The following is an 8,912-nucleotide window of genomic DNA, read 5'->3' on the forward strand; positions in this document are numbered from 1 at the left end:
AGTCTTGGAACATCTATATTTTACTAAGTTCCTATTTGAAAATGCTTACTTTTCTTTCAAACTCATTACAACTGTATTTTTAATCAACTGAATTGCTGCATCATCTTTCATTTCTTTTAACGATATCCTTGGAGAGGTCACTATGGATTTCAACACTCGACATTGAATTTTACTAGCTGTGTCAGTTCTATGGTCAGTCAAACAATCTGGCTTGACACATGGGTCAGGTTACCATGAGGTGTGGAAACAGAGGGGCTGTGAGTTTTGACAAAAGTTACATTAAAAAAGAATTTTTTTTCCTTAGGAGTAAATAAATAATAATTAAAGTTTTAAGGATAAAGGTTTTATGTTATAAACTACATTCAAATGTAAATATATATTGAAAAGAAGGCAGATACACAAATGAGTTTTTAGGAGTGTTAGAGGGTGGGGGTGAATGTGTCCATGAACTCTGCTTTATTCCTCGTCACTAGATTTGGGATATGGGAAAAGTACAGGGCTGGGAGTTCACAGAGACCTGAGTTCTAGGTCAAGGTGAGATATTTACAGTGTGTGTGACATGGGGCAAGTCAAAAATCTTCCTTGTGCCTCAGTTTCCTTGGAAACAAAATGAAAGTATAGAACTAAATTATCTCTAAGGTACTTTTCAGCAATTTGATCCTATGTCCTAAAATGACTCAGAGAAATGCAATTCTTGATTCTACTAATCCATGCAATTTCAATCTGTCAGGGGTTGATATCAACAATTGATGTGATCCTATGATCCCTAGAAAAAGACTGTTTAGTTTGCATATTTCCCTTCTTTTCCCGGAGGTTGCATATCTAGTTCATGCTGCCCCGGCTTTGCCTCCGTGATGAGAAAAGATTTTCATTTTCAGGAGGAAGCTGAGGGAGGCTGGGTGCTTTCTGATGAATGGCAAGCCATGGAAAGGGTAGCAGGCTAGAAAACGTTCAGTTCCACCTCTTCCTTTTGGCACTATCTTTCCGTGTAATAATGGTGTTACATCGGGGACTAGCATAATACAAGTTTGACAATTGTACAGGACAGAAATGCAAACTAAAGGCCATGGGGTTATCAGGCGGCACCCTCTTCACTCAGTCTCACACAAACTCTGGGATTGGAGAAAAGGTTAAAAGTGCGAGTTGATTTGTAATTTGGAGATAGAAGAATTCATTTTCTAATGGGAAAGCTAAATCATATAAAAAAGGAAACTTTTATTAAAGCAGTTCCACCGGATTGACTCTGATTAAGAAGTAGAGCAATTTTCATCATGTAAATTATGTTTTTAAATTAGATTTAAATAACATAGTAATACTTTTATTCATGTTATCCACCATTTAAAATAAATAAATAGGTTAACTTCCCGCATTTGCACGAGGTGAAATTCCATCACAATCCTTGAGTAATTGAAACTGGTGATTTAGGAACCATCCAATTACAGGAATTCAGTGCAATTATTTTTCTAATAAAGTTAGTTTTCACTTACATGTATATGTCATTTCCTGTCGATGTGGGAATGTTTTAAAAATCTTTTTTTGATGAGCCTTGGATATTATTGTACCTGTAGAGGGATATTTTTAGATACTATCAGATAAATGTACAGCCCATAAAAGAAGGCATGATTATAAATTTTAGTATGTCTATTTATCTTTGTTTTTCTGCCAGTATCAATAAACAGTTGAGAATGTTTTTCAGTAACCTTTTTTTTTTTATTGACTATAGTACATTGAGTGGAAGTCTGGAATTTTAAAAATAATCTAATCGAAATGTTAATGTAGACATATTCTATTTAGAGAGAAATGCCATAATAAAAACAGGATCCAAATGGACCAGTGCCTCTTACCATTCTAAGAATTGTGTGTTTCCCTATTTTGACAGAATGACAGTTGAGGGAATTCAGGCCAACGTGATTGTGAGGCTTTGCCCTTTATCCAACCTTACTCATAGTTTTACGCTAGGAGGAATATTTAAGAGCATCAGAAAAAAAATTAAAATCCAATTAAATAGTTAATTGATCCCTCTATACACATTTAGTCAGTGAACCCACACATGTCCCAGACACTGTGCTAGGCCTTGGGGATACAGAGATAAATTGACCTGGTCCCAATTCTTAATTCTCAAGTCACAGTTCCAGAATTAGTGTCAGTATAACACAGAATAAGCAGTTGTAAAATTATCAAGAGTGGATGCGTGCTAGAAGGTGGGCAGAGGAAGCGGGTGGAGGAGGGAGGGTGGTAGAAAAAACTTATGCCAATTCCCACGTCAGAAAATTCAGTTTAGTGACTTAGATCCACAATCAATGAAAGTTATTTTGGAAGAATTGGTTCCTTTCTCCCAGAGTCTCCTGCTCCCTTTAACTATTAAGGAGTTAATTTGCCTTATCTCTCAGGAGTGAGAGATGGACAAAAAGTAGAATAGAACTCGGAAGGTAAGAGAGAGAAAAATCAATTTACTTAAGACCCAAAACATGCTTTTAAACCATGGACCCCTGTGTAGAGTTATTATAGGTCTAAATATTGCTGTACTGTATATCGAAAGGTTTGGATCACTTTTAGCTTAATGACAAAATCTGTGTTTTAAAAGGTCAGCCAATGAATTAAACATGTACATGATAGATTTTTGCATTGCTCTACCATTTCAAAGACACAATCCAGTGGAGAAGGCAATGTGTCTGACGTACAATGAAATCAGGTTTTGTTATCAAGCAGGCTTTCTTGAAAATTTATAAGGTTGAAAGGAGAAAAAAGTGAACTCTGCTTTCTAGGAGTAAATGGAGGCTGCAGTTACACAAATTACAAAATAGCTGCCCTCAAAGTAAAAAAAAAAATTAACTATATAAAAAATTACAGTTAACTATGTGTGGGATCATTGAAATAAGAGAAACACTGATCTGCAAATTAAATTCAGCTTTTAGAGCTGAAGCCCATTGTGCAGTTGAAGGTTGAGGGAGAGGGTGTGTGCAAGGAAAATTGGTTTCTGTTGAGTGTGTTGTGAAGTGAGCAAGGAGCCTTGATGTTAACAGCCCACAGACACCAGAACTGTGGTAAACATTAGGTTGTAAAGGTCTGACAAAGAAATGATTAGCAGTGAATTGTCTGTGAGCGACTCAGAAAATCAGCATAGTTCATTTGAGTAATATTAAGTGGATTGAAAATACGGGATAATGTCAGAATACTTTCAGAAAATATACGGTATTAAGGGAAGGATTTCAGCGAGGCACCACATACTTTGGTAAAGGTCCCTTTGGTTTAACATCCTTATTAACAATCAAGGAATATTAATTGCCTTCATAGCTGATATTGAACTAAGTACTACAAACACTACAAAGAACAAAGAATTGCTATGTTAGAAATATGATAGGAAGACTAAAAGCAAGACCTAACCTGGGTAGATATACAATGAATACCTTGGATGGGAGTAGAATGCTTGCAGATATCCAGGGGTAAAGAAATAAATATAAATAATATCTTTATCTGGCCCCTGCCAATTCCATTTCTGAATAACAAGAACAACCACAGCAATAAAAAAGATTTAGGGATGGCTTATTAAAATATGCAGAAGGGCAACATTAAACTGCAAGAAAAATAATGTTCAAGAAATAAATCCACAACATAAGAGAATTTGAGAATGTTTATGTCAAAGATGTCACTCCTAAAACAGTGCTTGGAGCAGGAGGGCTGACCTAAACTATAAAATATGCAAAATTGAGGGAGGCTTTTCATGTGCACTTGTAAGAATTGTTTTAGAGAAGACCAACGGAGAGAGTTATCAAGATCTCCATTGTAGCTACTTTTTAAGGGGTGAGAGAGTGAACTCAACTAGCAGGTCCCTGTTTGGTGCAAATGGTTTGTAATTGGCTGCTAACCTAAAGGTTGGTGGTCCAAATCCACCCAGCTCTGCAGAAGAAAGGCCCAGAGAACTGCTTCCATGAAGATTATAGCCAAAAGAACCCTATGGAGCAGTTCCACTCTGTAACACATTGGGTGGCCATAAGTCATAATTGACTCAATGGCAATGGGTTAAGAGAATGAATTCAATTAGCAGGCACAGGCCATTTCCCAAAACAGGCCTTATCAACGAGGAGGTTATCTTAGACATTTTTACTTCATTGGAGTCACCGCAATGAAGAACACCCCCCCAACCTCATTAAATGTCAGACCTTTTACGGGCATGCCATTTTAATTATCACAGTCTACATTTCCCACTAAGAGCAGACCCCTGTCCTCAGAGAGTTAACATTCCCATATGGCAAAACAAAATCACACCTAGTTATGTTTTAATTTGTCCTTATTTAGTTCATGCAATATCTTATATGCATTTAGCAAACTAGACAAAGAGAAGAATATCTTCAATGCCTGGATTTTAAAAAATTGTTTCACTCTCTGAAGTTATATATCTTGTCACCAATTATTTCTGTAACCTAGTCGTACATGTCCACTGTTGCTGTTTTATTCTTTATAAGGAAACTTTAAAAACCTTCAGATGTTTCTTTTAAGCACTGTTAGAGATACTGATCACAGAACATCTTTATTGTCTGAAATCAGGAAATGACCTTCATCAAGATAAATCAAACCTATTATAAGTACTTCTTTTATGGAAAAGTCCAAGGACCTATGACCTAGAGATCTTAGCAAAGAAAGATACTTTATTAATTGATTTGGGTAGCTGTTTACATGGCAGTTCTAATTAAACCTAAGTTCAAAATACCTATTATGTAGTGACTATTTTTAAAACAATTAGTTATTTTTTACTTTTGATTTCATTTAGAGATACATAAGATTTTGACTTAGTACTTCAGTTTCAAATTTTGCCCTTAACATTAATTTCAGTGAATCACTTTGAAAAAACGTTTGATTTTTACCTAATTTAGTTGAACATTGTAGTCATCTTAGTAGTCATATTCAGAATCTCAGAGATTATAAATCACAAAGATACATGGAAAGACAATAAAAGGAGGAGAATTCAAAGAACAAAATACATGTTCTCAGCATTACAGTCTATGGTAAGGTTAAAGAACTGACATGTACTTAATCAACACTTGTTAATAAGGGACTTAACAATTTCCATTTTTCTTTATAGTTTATAATTGAAAATGGTCTGAGAAACAGGACACATGGAAACATTTATTTGAAGATAATAATACCATTAAGTGAATTCCATGACATACTACAGTGCCATTATTTGAACCATGCTTTATATAACCTCCATTCTGAAGTACCTAGTGTCCAATATTTAAGACATGAACGTGTGATTCCCTATAAAATAAAAATGGCCTAACATACATTTTATAAAGTGTGCTCTGTTAATATGTATCATTCTCTATTGCCAAGAGAGCATGCACTTGGAATTGAAAGAGAGTGGGAAGAAAATAGGGAATGACTTATGCGTGGTGCTTTTAAGCTCACTACAGAAATAGCTCCAGCAATATGTGGTCACTCAAAGTTCAAAGGGGCTGGTTGGGGAGTTTGGGAGGAGAAGATGGGAAATATAAAGCTATGATAACATTTCAAACAAAAAAAATTAGTAGAGAATAATTAATATGTGAAATGGCTGTAAAAGAAAACAGGAAAAGCAAAAACTGTGAATCGTTGAAAACAAAAGATTGAGTTGGATCAGGACATGCAGAAAACTAAAGTTACATTAAACAGCCAGTTGCTGGGAAAATAGATTGAAGTGTGCTTTATTAGCTTTTATGCTGTTGAGTTCAAACGTAGCTGGAAAGAGATGAGAGTGATTTGATCTCTCCCTTATTGTGGTTTTATCATATGGAACTATGTAACCTCTTTTCTGTCTTTTGTTTTTGCCTTCAAGTCTGTGGCTTCATACAACAGGTTTATCTTCTAGGCCACATTTGTTGAAAAGAAAAGGAACCAAAAAAAAAAAATATAAGCTTTTAAAGGGATGCCAATTTCGTCTAGAAACTAAGTCATTACAGAGATAACAGGATTTAAAAACTTGTCTGAATTTTTTAATGTATTTAAATGGTGTACTTTCTATAACTGATATGATTCCTATGAAAAGGCAAAATGACTTTCAGTATATTACATTGTGCTGTAATACATTTTTCCTGGAATTTTTGATACTAGTCACTAAGATGTATAAGGACAAGTACAGGAACACAGTTTTGTCTGAAGGTATGTCAAAATGCATAGGCCCAGCCAATGAAGGAGAGCAGTCGTCAGGTGGGGTTGCTCTGAGTCCAAATCGACCCAAAGGCAGTGGGTTGGGTAAGAGAAGTTAGGGAGAAGAGGCAAAGGCATCTTTTAAAGCCTATCACGAGACACTAGGTTTTCAGAAAAGTGTTGGGTGAGTTAGTTCCCATGTGGCATCCTTGGTTAGAGTTCCTGCGTATCTAGAAAGGATTCTTTGGTTTTATGTTAAAGAGCTTTACCTCCGAGTAGTATGGACTCTTATTCTCTTATTGGTCTTTTCTGTATTGTGCACCTACCCTCATGGAGCGGGCAGAATATATTCTGAAAAATAGTCCACCAAAATATCTCCACAAAGTCTGAGATTCTGACCAAACAATCAAAACTCTCCTAAAATGTTATTACTGATAGCTAACGTTTATCGGGAAACCCTGGTGGCATAGTGGTTAAGTGCTAGGGCTGCTAACCAAAGGGTCGGCAGTTCAAATCCACCAGGCACTCCTTGGAAACTCTATGGGACAGTTCTACGCTGTCCTATAGGGTCGCTATGAGTTGGAATGGACTCGAGAGCAGTGGGTTTGGTTTTTCCGGAACTTTTATGGAGCACTTATTTCGTGCCAGGGTTTGTGCTAACCACTTTATAGATATTAATTGCCTTCATTCACACAAAAAACCACCCCTGTTGCCGTTGAGTTGATTCCGACTCATAGCGAGCCTATAGGACAGAGTAGAACTGCCCAATAGGGTTTCCAAGGAGCAGCTGGAGGATTTGAACTGCCGACCTTTGGTTAGAAGCCGTAGCACTTAACCACCACACCACCAGCTTTTCCATTAATTCTCACAACTGCCCTATAAAGTAGGCACTCTTGTTATCCCCATTTTGTAGGTGAGGAAAGTCAGAAAAAAGAAGTCAAATAATTTGCTCAAGGACATGCAACAAGGAAGCAGTGGAGCCATGATTCAACCATAGTTGGTATTAACCATTATCATGATCATCATGAACTGATTGATCTGATTATCTAGCTGGTCACTTTGAAAGACTTTAAAATAATAGTTCTTAGTATAGAGAAGTTTTGAGGTGAATGGGCGAGACAGGGAGTATGAAATGCTCCAGAGAATGGAAATTGTCAATGTGGAGGACCCTGGAGAATCAAGAGGAATTAATAAGGATACTAAGTAGTGGGACACTTAAAGGGAAGAAAGGGGGCACTCAAGAAGGGGATGCTGAAGGTACAACTTTCATAGATTCACAGTTTTGCCAAGGCCCAGTCCTCATAATTCCCATTCAGTATTGAAATATAGGTATACCTTCACATTCAGAATAGGTATGGCCCAGCAAAGATGGTCATAAAATAAAATTGTACCAGATCTTTGGATTTCCTTACACTATAGAGGATAGTGGAGGTATTAAATGAATTTTAGTGGGAAATGTGGACAAGGTGTAGTATCCCATTGCCGTCGGGTCTATTTCGACTCAAGGCAACCCTATAGGACAGAGTAGAACTGCTCCCATAGGGTTTCCAAGGCTATAAATCTTTATGGATGCAGACTGGCATATCTTTCTCTTGTGAAGCTGCAGGTGGGTTCAAATCCCCGACCTCTTAGTTAGCAGCCAAGTTCTTAGCCACCACACCACCAGGACTCCTTATATAGAGTAAAACCCGTTGTTATTAAGTCGATTCCGACTCACGGAGACCCTATAGGATAGAATAGAACCGTCCCATAAGTTTTCCGAGGAGCAGCTGGTGGATTTGAGCTGCCGACATTTTGGTTAGCAGCTGAACGCTTAACCACTGCACCATAGAGTAGCTTCTTGTTGTTGTGGCTCCATGCCTTAGATGTGGCCATTACATCAACAGTAACAGAAGCAAGATTCATTCATGTAGGCTTCCCCTCAGAGTAGGACCTTCCAGAGCTCTGCTACACCTTAACCAAGATATCTGTGAGAATCAGGGGGAAACAATCGAGTTTATCAGTTAGATTGGAACTAAGTGTTCTGCTGGGTCTGAGATAGAGAATTGTGATGCAATTATATTAATAAATGAGAGCTTCACATTTGTGTACCTGTGAGGGATTAGGTAAGACACAGAAATCCATTTTATTGTTTTATTAGTTTCCTAGGGTTAAGAATTGATCTATCTGATTGCTTTACTTCAGAGGATACAGTGGTACATTACTCATAAATACGTGCATACACGTACCACATATATGCACATGCATACACATATATGTAAACACATGAGCAATCACCTACTTCTTCCAAAGCGCTAAGTGACTAAAAGGTAGGCACAATTTATATCCAATCTGTTGCTAAATGGCATAGGAAGTTATAATCTTTTCTTCCTAACTTTTGATTAGAGTAACCCAACAATTTAAGATGTTAACAGATCATAACATTTCTTTTTACTTCGAGGTAAAGTTTCTTCACTAAGAGATGACTGATATTTTAAACTAATTTTCATTTAAATAAGTCTAATCAGCCTTGAGCAGCTAGGAAATTGCTAAGTAGAATCATAGACATTGAGAGTTGGAAGAAACCTTAAGGGTGAATTTGATGATTTAGTTCTCTCTACAATGTCCCCACCAAAAACTTTCAGGCACTCTTTCTATCTCTATCTTGCCTCTCTCTCTCCTTTTTCTTCCTTCTTAAATTCATTCATTCAAATAATTCAATGCCTATTATAGGCCAGGCACTTTCCTAAATGATACAGACAGAAAAATTAATAAGAGACTGTCATTGATTTTAAGGAACTCACAGTTTA

This window comes from Loxodonta africana, chromosome X (genome assembly GCF_030014295.1).
Source record: "Loxodonta africana isolate mLoxAfr1 chromosome X, mLoxAfr1.hap2, whole genome shotgun sequence".
Classification (NCBI taxonomy): Eukaryota; Metazoa; Chordata; class Mammalia; order Proboscidea; family Elephantidae; genus Loxodonta; species Loxodonta africana.